Source organism: Hippopotamus amphibius, chromosome 6 (genome assembly GCF_030028045.1).
Source record: "Hippopotamus amphibius kiboko isolate mHipAmp2 chromosome 6, mHipAmp2.hap2, whole genome shotgun sequence".
NCBI lineage: Eukaryota > Metazoa > Chordata > Mammalia > Artiodactyla > Hippopotamidae > Hippopotamus > Hippopotamus amphibius.
Window position 1 is genome coordinate 104,098,957 of NC_080191.1, and position 19,479 is coordinate 104,118,435.

At 41.2% G+C, this 19,479-nt stretch overlaps 1 protein-coding gene across 3 annotated transcripts in view; it reads left to right on the forward strand.

The window, feature by feature from the left end:
* PLCL2 (phospholipase C like 2) overlaps positions 1 to 19,479 on the forward strand; it is a 190,471-nt gene that overhangs the window by 169,817 nt on the left and 1,175 nt on the right. The gene's annotated exons all lie outside the window — the stretch shown is intronic.

A 19,479-nucleotide genomic window follows, 5' to 3' on the forward strand; every position in this document is an offset into this window, starting at 1 on the left:
TCCTCCCACCTTTCCCCATTTGGTAACCATAAGTTTGTTTTCTAAGTCTGAGTTTCCTTCTGTTTGGTAAATAAGTTCATTTGTTCAATTTTTTTAGATTTGGCATATAAGTGATATCATATGATATTTATCTTTCTTTGCCTGACTTAATTCATTTAGTATGATAATCTCCAGGTCCATCCATGTTGCTGCAAATGGCATTATTTCATTCTTTTTTATGGCTAATATCCCATTGTATATATGTACCACATATTCTTTATTCATTCATCCGTCAATGGGCATTTAAATTGCTTCTGTGTCTTGGCTATTGTAACCAGCACTGCAGTGAACTTTGGGGTGCATGTATCCTTTCAAACCATGGTTTTCTCCAGATATATGCCCAGGAGTGGGATTGCTGGATCATTTGGTAGCTCTGTTTTTAGTTTCTTAAGGAAGCTCCATACTCTTCTCCATAGTGGTTGTACCAATTTACATTCCCACCAACAGTGTAGGAGGGTTCCCTTATCTCCACACCCTTTCCAACAGTTATTATTTGTAGACTTTTTTGATGTCCATTCTGACTGGTGTGAGGTGATATCTCATTGTAGTTTTGATTTGCATTTCTCTAATAATTAGCAATGTTGAGCATCTTTTCATTTGCCTCTTGGCCACCTTTATGTCTTCTTGGGAGAAATGTCTATTTAGGTCTTCTGCCCATTTTTTGATTGGGTTGCTTGTGGGTTTGTTTTGTTTTGTTTTGTTTTTTGATATCACGCTTCATGAGCTGTTTGTAAATTTTGGAAATTAAGCCCTTGTCAATCACATTATTTGCAAATATTTTCTCCCAACTGTGGTTGTCTTTTTCTTTTCTTTATCATTTTCTTTACTGTGCAAAAGCTTTTGAGTTTAATTAGTTCCCATTTGTTTATTTTTATTTTTATTTCCATTAATCTAGAAGACAGATTGAAAAAGATACTGCTGTGATTTATGTCAGAGTGTTGTGCTTGTGTTTTCCTCTAAGAGCTTTATAGTATACAGTCTTATATTTAGGTCTTTAATCCATTTTGAGTTTATTTTTTTGTATGGTATTAAAGAATATTTTAATTTCATTCTTTCACATGTAGCTGTCCAGTTTTCTCAGCACCATGTATTGAAGAGACTGCCTTTTCTCCAGTGTACAGTCTTGCCTCCTTTGTCATAGATTAGGTGACCATAAGTGCATGGGTTTATCTCTGGACTTTCTGTCTTGTTCCATTGGTCTATATTTGTGTTGTGCCAATACCATACTATTTTGATTACGGTAGCTTTGAAGTATAGTCTGAAGTCAGGGAGCCTGATTCCTCCAGCTCTGTTTTGCTTTCTCAAGATTGCTTTGTCTGTTCAGGGTCTTTTGTGTCTCAATACAAATTAAAAAATTTTTTGTTCCAGTTCTGTGAAAAATGCCATTGGTGATTTGACAGGGATTGCATTGAGTCTGTAGATACCCTTGGGTAGTATAGTTATTTTGACAATATTGATTCTTCCAATCCAAGAACATGGTATATCTTTCCATCTGTTTGCATCATCTTCAGTTTCTTTCATCAGCATCTTATGGTTTTCAGAGTACAGGTCTTTTGCCTCCTTAAGTGGGTTTATTCCTAGGTATTTTATTCTCTTTGTAAATAGCATCATTTATTTAATTTCTCTTTCTGATCTTTTATTGTTAGCATATAGAAATGCAATAGATTTCTGTGTATTAATTTTATATCCTGCAAATTTACCGAATTCTTCGATGAGCTCCAGTAGTTTTCTGGTAGCATATTTAGGATTTTCTATGTATAGAAATCACTGCAAACAGTGACAGTTTAATTTCTTTCCCAATTTTGCTTCCTTTTATTTCTTTTTCTTCTCTGATTGCCATGGCTAGGACTTCAAAAACTATGTTGAATAAAAGTGGCAAGAGTGGACATCCTTGTCTTGTTCCTGATCTTAGAGGAAATGCATCCAGCTTTTCACTGTTAAGTGTGATGTTAGGTGTAGGTTTGTCATATATATGGCCTTTATTATGTTGAGGTAGGTTCCCTCTGTGACCACTTTCGGGAGGGTTTTGTTTTTCTTTTTTTTATCATAAATGGATACTGAATTTGGTCGAAAGCTTCTTCTGCATCTGTTGAGATGATTATGTGGTTTTTATTCTTTAATTTGTTAATGTGGTATATCACACTGATTGATTTGTGGATATTGAAGAATCCTTGCATCCCTGGGATAAATCCCACTTGATCCTGGTATGATCCTTTTAGTGTATTGTTGGATTTGGTTTGCTAGTATTTAGTTGAGGATTTTTACATCTATATTTATCAGTGATATTGGCCTGTAATTTACTTTTTGTGTGGTATTTTTGTCTGATTTTGGTATCAGGGTGATGGTGGCCTCATAGAATGAGCTTGGGAGTGTTCCTTCCTCTGCAATTTTTTTGGAAGAGTTTGAGAAGGAAAGGTGTTGACTCATCTCTAAATGTTTGATAGAATTCACCTGTGAAGTCATATGGTCCTGGACTTTTGTTTGTTGGGAGTTTTTTAAATCACAGTTTCAATTTTACTGCTTGTGATTGGTCTACTCATATTTTCTATTTCTTCCTGGTCCAGTCTTGGAAGATTGTACCTTGCTAAATTTGTCCATTTCTTCTAGATTGTCCATTTTATTGGCATACAGTTGCTTGTAGTAGTCTCTTATGATCATTTGTATTTCTGTGGTGTCAGTTGTAACTTCTTTTTCATTTCTAATTTTATTGATTTGAGCCCTCCTGCTTTATTCTTGATAAGCCTGGCTAAAGGTTTTTAGTTTTTTCAGCTTTTAGTTTCATTGATCTTTTCTATTTATTTCTTTATCTCTGTTTCACATGTTTCCACTCTGATCTTTACACTTTCTTTCCTTCTGCTAACTTTGGGTTTTGTTTGTTCCCCTTACTCTTGTTGCTTTAGGGGTAAGTTTAGGTTGCTTGAGATTTTCTTGTTTCCTGAAGATTGTATTGCTGTAAAGTTCTCTCTTAGAACTGATTTTGCTGTGTCCCATAGATTTGCGATCATCATGCTTTTGTTTTCATTTATCTCTAGGCATTTTAAAATTTCCTCTTTGATTTCTTCAGTGATCCATTGGTTGTTTAGTATTGGTAGCATATTGTTTAGCCTGCACGTGTTTGTGTTTTTACAGGTTTTTTTTTGTAGTTGATTTCTAATCTTATAGCATCGTGGTCAGAAAGGATGCTTGATATGATTTCAATTTTCTTAAGTTTACTGAGACTTGTTTTGTGGCCCAGTATGTGATCAGTCCTGAAAAATGTTCCATGTGCACTTGAAAGGAATATATATTCTGCTACTTTTGGATAATGCTCTAAAAATATCAATTAAGTCCATCTGGTCTGTGTCATTTAAAGCCTCTGTTTCCTTATTGATTTTCTGCCTGATGATCTGTCCATTGATGAAAGGGAGGTGTTAAAGTCCCCCACTATTATTTGTATTACTGTCAATTTCTCCTTTTATGGCTGTTAGCATTTGCCTTATATATTGAGGTGTGCCTATGTTGAGTGCATATATATTTACAATTGTTCCATCTTCTTCTTGGATTAATCTCTTCATCATTATTCAGTGTCCTCCTTTGTCTCTTGTGATAGTCTTTATTTTAAAGTCCATTTTGTCTGATATGAGTATTGCTACTGCAGCTTTCTTTTGATTTCCATTTGCATGAAATTCTTTTTCCGATCACCTCACTTTCAGTCTGTATGTGTCCCTAGATCTGAAATGGGTCTCTTGTAGACAGCATATATACAGGTCTTGTTTTTTTCATCCATTCAGCTAGTCTGTGTCTTTTGGTTGGAGCATTTAATCTGTTTATGTTTAAGGTAATTATCAATATGTATGTTCTTATTATCATTTTGTTAATTGTTTTGGATTTGTTTTTGTAGGTGTTTTTTTCTCCCTTTCCTCTTTGGTTCTCTTCTCTTGTGATTTGATGACTAATTTTAGTGTTGTGTTCTGATTCCTTTTTCTTTTTTGTGTATCTTTGTAGATTTTCAATTTATGGTTACTGTGGGGTTTTGATATAGCAGTCTATTCTGGCCTGCAGAGTTTCTGCTGAAAAATCAGCTAATAACCTTATGGGAATTCCCTTGTATGTTACTTTGTTGCTTTTCCCTTCTTGCTTTTAATATTTTCTCTTTGTCTTTAATTTGTCAATTTGATTACTATGTGTCTTGGCATGTTCCTCGTTGGGTTTATCCTGCCTGGGACTCTCTGTGCTTCCTGGACTTGGGTGTCTGTTTCCTTTCCCATGTTAGGGAAGTTTTCAGCTATTATCTCTTCAAATATTTTCTCAGGTTCTTTCTCTCTCTTCTCCTTCTGGAATCCCCAGAATGCAAATGTTGGTGTGTTTAATATTGTCATAGAGTTCTCTTAGGCTGTCTTCATTTCTTTTCATTCTTTTTTCTTCATTCTCTTCTGTGGCAGAGATTTCCACCATTCTGTCTTCCAGGTCACTTATCCATTCTTCTATCTCAGTTATTCTGCTATTGATTCCTTCTAGTGTATTTTTCTTTTCAGTTATTTTATTGTTCATCTGTTTGCTCTTTAGATCTTCTAGCACTTTGTTAAACATTTCTTGTATCTTCTTGATCCTTGCCTCCATTCTTTTCCTGAGATCTTGGATCAACTTTAGTATCATTACTCTGCATTTTATTTCAGGTAAATTTCCTATTTCGACTTCACTTAGTTGTTCTTCTGGGGTTTTATCTTGTTCCTTCATCTGGGATGTATTCCTCTGCTGTCTCATTTTCTGTGATTGTGGTTTCTGTTCTGCAGGCTGCAGGGTTGTAGTTCTTCTTGCTTTTGCTGTCTGCCCATTGGTGGATGAGACTGGTCTAAGAGGCTTGTACAGGCTTCCTGGTGGGAGGGACTAGTTCCTGCCCACTGGTGGGTGGAGCTGGGTCTTGTCCCTCTGGTGGGCAGGGCTTTGCCAAGGGATGTGTTTAGTGAGCAGCTGTTGGATTGGGAAGATTTTAGGCAGCCTGTCTGCTGAAGGGTGGGGCTGTGTTCCCCCCTTGTTGGTTGTTTGGCCTGAGGCATCTTAGCACTGGAGCCTCTAGGCTGTTAGGTTGGGCCAGGTCTTGGTGAGAAAATGGCAGCCTCCAGGAGGGCTCACAGCAACAAATATTCCTCAGAACTACCACCATCAGTATCTTTTTCCCCACAGTGAGCCTCAGCTGCCCCCCATCCCCACCTCCACAGGCAAACCTCCAATACCAGCAAATGGGTCTGGCCCAGGCCCTGTGCTTTTTCCTCTGGGACCTGGTGCACATGAGACCTTGTGTGCACCCTCCAAGAGTGGGATTTCTGTTTCTCCCAGTCCTGTGGAGCTCCTGCAATCAAACCTCTCTGGCCTTCAAAGCCAGATACTCTGGTTGATCCTCCTCCCAATGCCAGATCCCAAGGCTGGGGAGCCTGACGTGGGGCTCAGAACTTTCGCTTCTGTGGGAGAACTGTGTGATATAATTATTTTCCTGCTTGTGGGTTTCCCACCTGGTGGGTATGTGAGTTGATTTTATCGTGATTGTGCCCCTCATACCATCTCATTGTGGCTTCTTCTTTACTTTGGGGAAGTGGACCCACCTCTTAATGGACAGCGTAGTATGTCTAGATGGGGGCAGAAGGCATTGTTGGTGGCCATATTTGCAGTGGCAGAATCTGTGAATGAATCCATTCCCTTAAACAGGTGTGGGAGACATTGTGAGGCTTGTCCTTACAGCATGATAAAGTCATAAGATCCCACTTCTTGTGCTCCCACTAGATTGCCAGCCTCTTCCACTGTCATGTAATTGTGTTATGTTCTGTTGTACAGTATATAGCATCTGACATCTCTGTTACTTCTACCCACTGATTACACTGATGCCCTCAAACCAGCACAAACGTACCCTATTCCTTCTCCTTCAGCATCCCTGCAAATACTTGGGGGCTATTGTATCTTCTCTCAAACTGCCATGATTCAGGATGAGGTGGCTTCTATTCCCTTCTCCATTGGGTCCCTTCATCTTTCAAAGGCTCTGGCTTGTCAGTGTCCTTCCTAAGATGGACTGGCCAGGATTACTCCCACATTTCAGATGTCTGATGGGCTAACCCTCCCAGAATGAGACTTGGCAGTCTGATTTTGATCGAGTCTGAAAACTATCTTACTATTAATATAGGCCAAAATTGTGTTGGATTTTATAGCACCTGTGTCCTATTGTGGACTTAAGTGAAGCTTATTACAACTCAAGATGTTTTCAAGATGACAGAAGAACTGCTGTCAACCAAGCCCTCCCTATAACTGTGTCACTTCACCCTCAGAGAAAGAACTAAAAACTAAATCCTGAAAGTAATCAGAGATTGTTCTCTTTAGGAACATAAGACTTCTGCCAAAAATAAATAATTAAAGCAGATAATTTTTGCACCTGGTAAGATATTAATCTTTTAAAATTTTATGTGTATATGTATGAATGTAATTGAAAAATAGTTCATTTACAATGTACAGCAAAGTGACTCAGTTATACATATATACACATTCTTTTTTACATTCTTTTCCATTATGGTTTATCACAGGATGTTGGATATAGTTCTCTGTGCTGCACAGTAGGACCTTGTTTTTTATCCATTCTGTATATAATAGTTTGCATCTGATAATCCCAAACTCCCAATCCATCCCTCCCCCACACCACCACCACCTTGGCAACTCCAAGTCTGTTCTCTATGTCTGTGAGTCTGTTTCTGTTTCATAGATATGTTCATTTGTGTCATATTTTAGATTCTACATATAAGTGGTATCATAAGGTATTTGTTTTTGTCTTCCTGACTTAGTATAATAATCTCTAAGTCCATCCTTGAAGCTGCAAATGGCATTTCATTCTTTTTTATGGCTGCATAGTATTCCATTTATGTACCACATCTTCTTTATCCATTCATCTATTGATGGATGTTTAGGCTGTTTCCATATCTTGGTTATTGTGAATAGTGCTTCTGTGAACATAGGGGTGTATGTATCTTTTTGAATTATAGTCTTGTCCTGATATATGCCCAGGAGTGGGATTTTCATGGGAAGGCTTTCAGCTTTTCACCGTTGAGTATTATATTGGATGTGAGTTTGTCCTAAATGGCTTTTATTATGTTGAGCTGTGTTCCCTTTACACCCACTTTGGTAAGAGTTTTTATCATGAAAGCATGTTGAATTTCATCAAAAAAAAATTTTTTTTTTGCATCATTGAGATGATCATGCTGTTTTTGTCTTTTCTTTTGTTGATGTGGTGTATCACATTGATTGAGTTGGTATGTTGAACCATCCCTGTGAACTTAGGATGAATCAGACTTGGTCATGGTGTATGATCTTTTCTATGTGTTGTTGGATTTGGTTTGTTAATATTTTGCTTGAGAATTTTTGCATCTATATTCTTAGAGATATTGGCCTGTAATTTTCTGTTTTTTTTGTAGTGTCCTTCTCTGGTTTTGGTAACAGGTTGATAGTGGCTTCACAGAATGTCTTTGGGAGTGTTCCCTCCTCTTCAGTCTTTTGGAAGAGTTTGAAGAGAACTGGTATAAGTTCTTTTTTTTTGCATGTTTGGTAGAATTTGCCTGTGAAGCCATCTGGTCCTGGACTTTTGTTTGCAGGGAGGTTTTTAAAAATTTTTTTTTATTATATATATTTTTTATTAAATTAATGATCCTATTTCAGTTCTAGTGAAAGGTCTACTGAAATTATCCATTTCTTCTTGATTCAGTTTTGGTGGGCTGTGTGTTTCTAGAAACTTCTCCATTTCTTCTGGATTGTTGAATTTGCTGGCATATAATTTTCATAGTATTCTCTTTTTTTTTTTTTTTTTTTGTATTTTTGCGGTATTTGTTTTTTCTCCTTTTTCAATTCTTATTTTGTTTATTTGGGTCCTCTGTCTTTTCTTCTTGATGAGCCTGGCCAGAGGTTTGTGGTAAGACATTAATCTTAATTTGTTTTTACCTGAGGTGCAGCCTTACCTTGAAGACCTGAAGACTAACATTTGTTTCTGAAAATTACTTTGATAGTCTGTGTTCCACTCCTTTTCTTTACTGATGCTAATATTCTTTAGTTACTTAATTTATTTTAGGTGATCTATTATATTGCCTGTTTTCCTAAAAAGCTCTAATTGACTACAAGTAATTTCTCTATTTAGTGGGTGAAAACTCCTCATAGTGGCTCAGAAAATCAAACTGTAGTAGTGTTTGTTGCTAGGCAGACTGTCCTTTCTGACCCATTTAAAACACAGTAAAACCTCAGACATTTGGATCCCACTGACGTAGAATTTGTGATTACTCAGCTAATGTTTACTTATGCAGCGGTGTGCTTGAAAGATTAATGGTGTGAGGGAAGTGCTTACACAAGCGCTGTTTTCACTCGTGTCTTCAGCAGCCTTCCTGCTCCCCATCCTGGCCCTGCTCATCTCCCATCCCCTCTGCTCCACCTTCTCTCCAGCCCTGGTCCTCCACCTGGAATCTCTTGACCTCCTCCTTCTGTGCTTAGCTGGGCTCACTTCTGCAGTCTGGAGACCCTGCTGGCTGCTCCCAAGACCATCACCCCACCTCTGTGCAGGCGGGTGCCTCTCCCTTCCCAGGTCAGCTCTGTAACAGGGAGGGTGGTCACAGTCAGAACTCAGAGGGTTTTGTGGAATAGAAGCCAGGCCCTTATGGTGAGGCCCCAAAGGCATCGTCAGCAGGAGCTGTGGAGTGAAGGCAGTGTCTTCTGCACACCTTGACCTGCTGGAATCCTCTCCTGCCTTCCATTGAGGCCCAGCTTGGACCCAGCAGCTCCTCCTGGGGTTGCCTGGGAGCCCCCACCTTCCATCTGTGTTGTATGAAATGTAAAGTTGTTTCTCAGGAGAAAGGTATTTGTTCTAAATTTAAAGCATTTAAGTTGAACCTTGTATTTAAATTTTTAAACAATTAACTTCTGTACAAACCTTGGAGCACAGCAGTTGTTAAATTGGAGAGTAACATTTCAGTGTAATGAAACAGCCAAAATATCGGCCAGAAGGGGAGCGACGGTGTCAAGGCGGGGATGTCCTCAGATCGGCCCGTGCTTCCCACATAATAGGGACATAACTGGGTTAAGAATGAAGTCAAGGGTTAGGAGCTGCATCCCCAGGTCCCTTTGCCATTCCTCACACCCTCAGACCTTCTCATGCACCTCCGAGCCCTGGTGTGGGAGTCAGGAGAGGAAGGGCAGCCTTCCTGCTGCAGTGATGTGAGTTTGTTTTCAGTTCATGTTCAGGCCCTTCAAACACATGAATCAACGTGAAGGGGTTGGGCAAAGGACAGAAAAAATAGCAAAACATTTGAAACAAATCTTTTCCTATGAAAAAGCTCATACCACCATCCTTGTTGCTCTAGCTTTAGGTGACGATGATTGGGGGATGTTTTTCGAGTGGAATGTTTATTGAGACCTCAAGGGGAAGAAGGACTGATGAGCCATGGGGGGACTTCCTGACTCTGATTAATTTATCAGCTACCCCCTGGGATCCTCCGCAGGGCACTATCAGAGTGTGGTAGCTGGAAATTTAGAACCAGTAGTTGGGATTCCCATTCCTTCTGTTGCCCACCCTTTCATCACTCAGCAAAAACTGGAAATCCAGATTTCTGCTCCCGTATTTCATCACAGGAAGAGTGCATTGTCTGCATCATTGGTGATGTGCTGAATACATTTAAAATATCATCACTGTTCCACTTTGCTGGCTTTAAAGTGTCACATGTAACATGCAGGGCTCAACTCCCTATAGTTTGGACCCCTGATTTAGTTTTTGCAAAAAGAAAACAAAACACACACACAGAGAAAGTTGTGTGTGTTTAAGTATAATTGGCCATGTAGACTCTGCCTTGGGTGAGGCTGTTGATCTCTCCAAATTGTTTCCTGAGCTATAAAATGGGGATAGTAATTGCACCCCTCTTATGGAATTGAGACAGCATCCCAAGAATAATCTTTGTAAAGGGCTTCATTCAGTGTCTGGCACAGTAGTAACTCAACGAATGGTGACTGTTGTTCCCAAGAAGGCTTTGCTGGTGTACATTCCTACATATCTAATTTTTGACATGTCATAGGCTCTGTGGTTTCAAATTTTGGACTCTAATTATACCCGCAGCCCTTCTGTTTGAATTTGAGTTGTGGCTGTAAGAGTTGTAACATTAGTTTCCATAGCTCTCTTAAAGGAGGTCTACACATTTGGCCTGTGATCCTGGATACTTATGAAATGCTGGATTGAAGTGTATTCAGTTTGTATATGAGTCTTGCATCACCCAAAAGAGCAACTAACCACAAAATTATTACTAAAAGTTACTCTGTTTGTGACCACATACTATTAATATTCCAGTTAAATAACAGTGAAGAAGCTGTAACTTCCTGTCAGCCTGGCTTTTGTTTTCTGGTCATGAGATTGTGTTAAGGTTTTACAAGTTCACCTCTTGGGTTTTGGTTGCAGAAAGTGCTCATGGGAGATGGCAGCGGAACCCTAGACCAGTTGCATCACCTCAGAGTGGCGTTGAGGGGACCTGTGGCTTGTGGAGACTTGTGGGCTGACAAGAGAGATAACTTAATAAGCCACTTGCATATCAGGCTACTGAGCAGGGCCCAGCATGGGGTGGGTGTGAGGCCCACTGGGGGTGGCAGTCTTTCTTGGCCTGGGCCTGGTGCTCCTTTTCCTTTAGCCCAGAGTCAGTGTTATCTCGTGGGGGAGCAGCGGTGTTGGTGCTAGCAAATGCAAGGTTGTGTGCCTAACGCACAGTGAGGCCAAACAGTACCAAAACATCAGAATTTGGTGCAGAGAAAGGTTTATTGCAGGGCCATATAAGGAGACAGGTGGCTCATGCCCCCCAAACCCTGAGCTCCCCAAAGGGTTTCAGCAAAGCATCTTTAAAGGCCAGGGAAGGGAAGGGGGTCCCAGGGTGTGTGATCAGCTCCTGCACAATTCTCTGATTGGCTGATGGTGAGGGAATAGGGCAGTGTCACAGGGATCAACGTTATCAGTCCTTAGGCTCCAGGAGGCCTAAGGGCTATGTGCCCATGGTCATCAAGTAGTGAACATCTTCCATTTGGTGGGGGTTTTTCACATCTGTGAAACAACTCAGGAAACGTGCACCAGATACTGTTATCTAGGTACTTCAGAGAGGAGCTAAAGCAGAGGATATGGGGGAAGGGCCTGCTCTGGGAAGGCCCCATGGGGTCCTGCTCGGTTCCAGTTTACCCTCTTCTTTGATACTCCTCAGTCTAGAGGAGGACAGGTGTTGGACAAGAAAAGTAATGAAGTTTCAATTAAGGAAGTTAATCATAAACTTACAGAGGAACCCACAGGGTCTTGTCACCAGTGGACACTACTTTAAGAACGAATCTGACACAGCTCAGAAAATTCAAGTTCTTGGCAATAAAGGAGCGTGTTTGAACTCACACCCACAATGGCCACCCAATTTTACCTTGAATATCTGAACCATAGCTATTCGATTTTGACTTTCAAGTGCACTTCTCTCCTTAATGGCCAAAGCAGATGTCACTGTTAATGATTTTAGTGCTTTTCTAGATATGAGGAGATGCAAGAATTTGGGTCATAAAATCTTCTCCTGAAAGTATCTAACTATCTGAAGTCCTGGTCTGTCAGCTTTTCTCAGAGTACTAAGTGCATCATTCTTGATCTCCACTCTGACCTCCTTTCAGGGGTGTTGAAGGTCAGAGACTGCAGTGGCTTGTGACTTAATCCTTGTAGAGGCAGATGGCAAGTGCTGATTTTTAGTTGGCAGTGCTCCCTCATGGTCATAAATTCGAACATGGTTTGGGAAGCATTTCATGATCATTTCTTCCCATAATGTTGGGAAAGCTATTACTAGGTCAGGCAAGGATTTCATTGATAGGCCACTCAATGTGCTGTTATTGGACTAGGCCTTATTAACCGTAGTCAAAATTCTCTGGACCACCTGTCTTACTGGTCTGTTATGGTCTAGGAAAAAATTCCCTCTTGTTGCTTTTTCCCATATCTAGAGTTGTGCTATTACAATCATTGATCTTATATAGAACTTTATATCTGGTCAACTGTTTCAAGTTGCCTGGTCATCATTATTTTTATCAGAGGCTCAGTCACATATTTGGTAATACAAGAAACAATTCTGTAAAGCAGGCAATATAGAAATAATATAGCTAGCAGTATTACTAAGGTCATAAGTTGTTGCAAATGTCTCCTGGTTTCATCCAGACTACAGAAGGGGATGTGTTACTTTCTTCTTTCCTGCAGCCATTCACAGGTGGGCTGGGTCAGGATGTTTCCTGTGAGCTGAACAAAGGTGTTTTAGTTTAACATTCAAGCATGGGGGCAGTGTTCCCTGAGATGGACCATTATGTGTACTTTAAGCTATAGGCAACATCCCGTTAGTGATTAACTTGTAGCAAAAGCAACAGAATACAAAGGTTAAAGTAAAAGAAACAGATCTAATATGGAGTCAGATTTGTTCTTCCCTGTTGCAGTTCCCCACTGTCAGTGCCCATTGCACAAGCTTGTGGGAAAGGGGAGATGACTGCTCTGGCTACTTCCTGCTGAACAAGAAGATTTTTATTTATTTATTTATTTTTTTGCCTCACAGATTTAGGTGAATTCCTCCCTTTTTGAGGCCCCCAAAATAACTCGAGATTTTTGCACCTATTAGGAAGTGTCCTTCCTAATTTACCTGATAAAGCTGCTGGGAGCGTGAGAGTTTCCAATATCTGGAGGGATCAGGTAGAGAGAAATTGTGTTTACAAAGGTATAATTTACCAAATCGCTGTAAGTCATAATTAGCTTAAGGGGAAAGGTTGTTTTTGTATTTTGTTTAAGTGAGTCCATTTTTATGTTTTATTTTTTAAAAATTTTATTTATTTTTGGCTGTGTTGGGTCTTCGTTGCTGTGCATGGGCTTTCTCTAGTTGTGGTGAGTGAGAGCTACTCTTTGTTGCAGTGTGCAGGCTTCTCATTGTGGTGGCTTCTCTTGTTGTGGAGCCTGGGCTCTAGGCACGTGGACTCAGTGGTTGTGGTCCAAGGGCCCTAGAGTGTGTGTGGGCTCTAGGACATGTGGGCTTCAGTAATTGTGGTGCTTGGGCTTTGTAGTTGTGGCTCACAGGCTCTAGAGTGCAGGCTCAGTAGTTGTGGTGCATGGGCTTACTTGCTCTGCAGCATGTGGGATCTTCCCAGACCAGGGATTGAACTTGTGTCCCCTGCTTTGGCAGGCAGTTTCTTAACCACTGTGCCACCAGAGAAGTCCAAAGTTTCTTTAAAACCAGAAAATTATAACCATATTCATCAGTTTACTCAGTCCTATATAATATTTTTTACTAACAATTTTATGAAATCAGAGTTGTCATTAGACTTTTAAAATATCTTACCTAGTTTAGCAGTATTATTGTCAAAAAGTCCTTTCTATAACTCTTTCTTAAAGATGAAGCATTTTGCTTAACATTTTGCATCAGCTTAACTGTGTATAATCATAAAGGACTTAAAAAGGCAAGGTTAGAGATCCAATTATAAAGTTTTTTTGACAAAGAAGCTTACCCAAGTTGTGACATACAACATTTTAATCTGTGTACTGGCTTATTTAAGTGATTTACTTTCTAACCATGATTTTCTCTTTTAGTTTTTGCTTATCTGAGAAATTCTTTCTCTCTTCTATTTTAAATGGTAATCTTGCTGGTAGATGCTAGGTTGCAGAATTTTCCCTGCCAGGACTTTGAATATATCTTGCCACTCCCTTCTGGCCTGCAATGCTTCTGTAGAGAAATCAGCTGACAGCCTTATGGGGATTCTCTTGTAATTAACTCTTTGTTTTTCTCTTGATGCCTTTAGAATCCTCTCTTAATCTTTAACTTTTGCCATTTTAAGTAGTATGTCTTGGTGTAGGTCTGTTTGTGTTTATCTTGTTTGGGACTCTCTGTGCTTCCTGAACTTGGATATCTGTTTCCTTCTTTAGGTTTGGGAAGTTTTCAGCCATAATTTCTTCAAGTACATTTTCAATCCCCCTTTCTCTTTCTTTTCCTTCTGGGATCCCTATTAAGCACAGATTAGCATGCTTTATATTATCCCATAGCTCTCTTATATTGCTTTCATTTTTTTTTTCAATTTGGCTTTCTGTCTGCTGTTCTGATTGGGTGATTTCCACTATTCTATCTTCCAGGTCATTTATTCGTTCTTCTGCATTATTCATTCTGCTGTTCATTGCCTTTAGCTCAGCTTTCATCTTGGCAAATGAGTTTCCTAATTTTTCTTGGTCCCTCTATAGTTTCTAGTTCCTTTTTTACAGTGCTCTGCATTTCTATTAATAACCCTCGTTAATTCCTTTAGTATTGGTATTATATCCTTTTTGAACTCTTCGTCTATTAGACTGAAGAGGTCTATTTCACTGTTTGTTCTTTCATGGGAATTCTTTTGATTTTTAATTGGGAGTGGTTCCTCTGCTTCTTCATTTTACTTACATTTCTCTCACTCTGTGGGGTTAGAAGAGACAATTACCTACTCTGGTCTTGGAGGGCTATTTTTATGTGGGAGCATCCCTGTGTAGCTTGTGTGGGTTTAATATTTTTGGTGTGAGGGCTGTTTTTAGTGTGGATGCCTGCTGCATCTTTGCTCAGTGTGTGCTGGCTGTTATCCCCTTGATGGGGGTGTGACTGACATTGTGGTGACCAGAGCCTGCACTGGATATTGAGTGGGGCCTCCTCTTTGCTGTATGGTTGTCACTGCCATCAGGGGCAGGGTCTGCTCCCTAGTTGTTGGGGTAGAAGCCCCCAGATCTGATTCTGAGCTGCAGTGTGAGATAGATGGGATTGGAACACTCCCACTGGGAGAGGAGCCACTGAGTATTGCTTTGCTGGAGCTGTCCATCCAGGACTGTGCTCTGTGGTGTAACCTGGGTGGGCTCACAGAGTACACTGTTGTTGGTACCGCCCTTGGCCCCACCTCCACTGTGAGAATGCAGGCAATTGGCCCTGGTGTCCCTCAGGCACTGTGTTCACAAAGCACAGATCCTTACGTGCCAATACACTGAAACCAGGTACCAGAACCACAGTAGTCATGCATGTGGGCTCACCGTGGGAATTATGGAAACAGCTCAGACCCTGGCCCTGCCTCCATATGCATGCTCCCACAAAGTCCGCAGCAGCTAAGGCCAGGCCCACCCCAGCCATGGGAGCACCCATTGTCCCGCTCCCAGAGCTTGTGGAGGCAACATCAAGAAGGAGGCTGCTAAGGGGTGGGCCCCCGCCCCCACCCCTTCCTTCACTTGCCTTTTAGCAATGGTGCTTTGCTTCTATGGCAGGCCCAGGCTTCTTCCACGTACACCCCCCATTGCAACCCATACCACACTCCATGCCCTTCAGGCTGTCTCTGTGCAGCCACCCCCAGTCCTCTCCCCAGGTCTGTCCTCTGAAGCCTGAGGTTCAGCACCCAGCCCTGGCATGTACCAGCAGGCAAGTGTCTAAGGCCAGGGACTGCAGTGAGGTAGCTTAGATCCTCTGTGCAGGTCTCTGTTCTGCCTGCCACCAACTGTCTATTGTGCTCTCCTCTGAGCCTCTGAAGCCCCCTTTCTGTCCCAGCTGATCTCCCTGCTGGTGAGAGGGCTTCTCAGGGCACAGGAACCTTTCCTCTTTTCCAGCTCCCTCCCAGGGACACAGGTCCCATCCCTGTTCCTTTTTAAAAAAAATCTTTCATCCTGTCGGGTTATGTGGAGATCTTTCTTGTATTTCTGGGTGTCTGATATCTTTTGCCAGCTTTTGGTAAGGTATTCTGTAAGAACTGTTCCACATGTAGATGTATTTTTGATGTATTTGTGGAGGAGGTGAGTTCCACATCCTTCTATTCTGCCATCTTGATTCCTCCCCCAACATTTTAAGATAACAACTAAAATTATATTATACCAGGACATATCCAAATTTCAGAAACTTTATATAATTTCTGGAATGTCTATATTAAAAACATTTATCCATACTGTATACTCTGAGGAGGCTTATCACTCATTTGACAATGCTTCCCACGTAATTTAACATACCAAACAATCCAAGTTAAGTATTTTTCTGTGAGATGCTTTAGGGACTTTCTAAAGCATCCCAAAGTTAGCTAGAGGTCAAAAAAATTTAATTAAAATTTGATATTTGGGAAACTTGTCAAAAAGTTTTGAAACACTTGGTCAGATAAGATCATAGGTTACTGTGAGACAATACTTATTCCTTAACCAAAATGAGAAGAGATCTCAAAAGCAAATACAGATCACTTAAAGGCACAGAAACTCACACAATCTGTTATCAGTGGCAGCATTCCAGGAAAACTTTGTCCTCTTAACAGTGAGAGAAAACAAAATCTAGTCTTGCACCAGCTTCCTTTTAATAATAAAATTCATTTACTTAATTTAAATTCAATCTAAACTTAGCCAATACTGACCATGCACAAAGCTCTTTTCTCAGAGTTCCTTTTCTACAAACCCTCTATCACTTTCTGTATCCATAGCCCCTTAATTCTTCCATCTAGGAACAACCACATGAACTTCCATCATTTAACTTAATTTAGCACAACTCTAAAATTTCATGTTACCAAATATCTGGAGAGATCACTTACGTCTCAAAGGCACAGGAAGAGAAATGCAAATTCCTCTTCTAACGACTGATACAAAACCCAGCCATCTTGGACTATTTTCAGGGCACTTTCTTATTTTCCAGTTCCCAAATATCCAGTTCAGTTTAAACAAACAAATGACAGTAATAGACAATAAAATATTATCATCCACTCACATTCATAAGCCTCACTTTCAGCAAAACAAGGAAGACAGAACAGGATTTGGACTGAGGTACCAAGACACTCATTCACATACATATACCCCACCCCCCAAGATAAAATCAATTGCAAAAGACCCACTTTGATATAACTGCAGAACCATTAGGGGCCTTTGTTTTACAGATCTCAGGGAGTATTGAGGCCACACAATGTTTCAATAAAAATATCACTTTTTTTTTCATTTATGGGAGCATAGCTAAAGAGCTCCAGTTTTGCATAAGTACTCCAGGGGATTATAAGATGGAACAGAGCTCTGATCATCCCTACCTAATTATTCATGACTGGTGTTATCAAATATCAAGCAAACAACAGTTCAGATGGGTCTCTCAGGGCCACAGTTCCCTAGCCACAAAAAGGGAGAACCCCAACGAGTGTCCCATCAGAGGTGAAGCTGAATGAATGACCAAATCTGGTTCAAAAGGGAAAATCCCAACCAATGCTCCACCACAGGTAAAACCAACACAATAGGGAAGGATACCCTGGTGTTGTCACACACGAGCCCAGCCTGCACAAGCTAGAGTGACTTACCCCCAAGTGACACTGAATGTGGACCATGGCTCCAGACGTTCCTTGGTTCCAAATAGCCTTGGCTGTGGGGTGGCTGGTGCCTGTCAGGGACAGTCTCTCTGAGATCCCCAGAACAGAATGTACTCTGGCAGCTGCTGTGATTTAGGGAAGGGGCTGCCTCTGGCTGCGGTCAACTTGTCACAGGCACAGCCTCCTGGCTGGCTTGCCAAAATTGCTAGCAAATGCAAGTTTGTGTGCCCAATGCACAGTGAGGCCAAACAATACCAAAATGTTGGAATTTGGAGCAGAGAAAGGTTTATTGTAGGGTCATGCAAGGAAAATGGGTGGCTTGTGCCTCCCCCCAAACCCCGAATTCCCCAAAGGGTTTTGGCAAAGCATTTTTAAAGGCCAGGTTGGGGTGGTGGGGGTCATAGGGTATGTGATCAGCTCAGTATAAGTCTCTGATTGGCTGATGGTGAGGTTAACAGGGTGGTGTCACAGGGGTCAACATTATCAGTCCTCAGACTTCAGGAGGCCTGAGGGCTACATGCTCATGGTCATCAAGTAGTTAACATCTTCCATTTGGTGGGGGTTTTCACATCTGTGAAACAACTCAGGAAATGAACATCAGATACTATTACCTGGGCAAAGAATATAGGGGAAGGGCCTGCCCTGGGAAGGCCCCACCCTGGGAAGGCCCATAGGGTCCTGCTTGGTTACGTTATAGAAGGCACCTAAAATTTGCTGTTCCTCTGTGTTCCTGAGTAGACAGGAAGCTAAGTGGGAGGAGGGAGCCCAGCCCACACCATCCAGGTGAGCCTTCTCCGACTGGGGACTTTGGCTCCAGAACAACCCAGAAATCCTTGTGGGCCCCAGACATGCTGAGGCCCAACCACTCATAACTTGCATTCCTATTTGCACAAAAACAAAAAAATATTTGACACTTTTGTGCCTCTTACAGACTTCCAAAGTGGTGTCAGTGTCCTCTCCTTTCTCTTCCCTCCACTGTGTCTAATTTGGAAGAAAGGTGTCTGCTGGACCCAGGGACAGCAGGTGGCTGTCTTTGCTCTCTGGCTCTCAGCCACATGGCCACTGCACAGTGGTGGCCGAGGGTGGGAGAGTCTCTGTGGCCACTCAGCTCAGAAGGAAGGCAACTCTGTTTTTCTCTAATACGTTGATAAGAAAACTTTGGCAAAATTAACTGAAATACAGAATCCTGGTTGTTTTAGCTCAATAAGAGCACTAAATTGTGATTAATTTTGGATTCAAAAACTGCACAACACTAACAGGTATGATTTAAAGTATTTTTAATATATTAACAACTGGGACATCTTTTGTGGTCAGACAGTAAGTTTGGTGACTGGCCATGTCAACAATGCCTGGTCACTGGCTCTGGCGTTTTGCATCTGCCAGCGGTCATTTCCTGGCTGCTCCAGCCTCTGCCCCAGCCCCATGTAAGTGGTGGGCAGATCATGCTGGACTCTCAGCAAGAGCCCCGCCCTCAGCTACATCATTTAGAGATTATTTTATGAGTCTAAATAGGAACTCTAAATATTTTGATCTATAAGGTTGTTATAAATGTTTCAAGGTGAAAAGGAAATGGCATAAGATATAAGATTTGAAGCAGAATGTGTGAAACCAAATAGGGTTTGACTTTCTCAACTGAAAACACTGCGAAGCCAGTTTGGTTGGCGTCTCCAAAACCAGACACCCTGGTAGTGGGTGGGTGGCAGCGTTTTCAGTCACCTTTGCTCTTCTAAAGGCTTCTGAAGCGACGGGAAGTGAACACTGCCATCGCGAACACCCTCCCCTCTCAGACTTGTTCCTTCCTCACTCTGGATATCCTAATTCCCGGACAGGGCAGGCCTGTAGTTGTAGATGCACAGAACAGAGTAAAAGTGAGGTGGGTAAAGTTCAGCAGCTCCCCAGGCCCCAGTTTATCACCTGTAAGGGTCCTTTGTGTCTCCTATGGATAGTGGCTGAAGGCCTGGTACGTTTAAGATGCTGTGATAACTTGCACATGAGAAACATGAGATTCAACCAGATAAAGAACTCTTGCTATTACCACCTTAATTATCCTAGACCATCTGGGGAGTTTTGTTTTTAAATACCCTGTCATACTGTGGTAGATCTATATATACTGATGTGCAA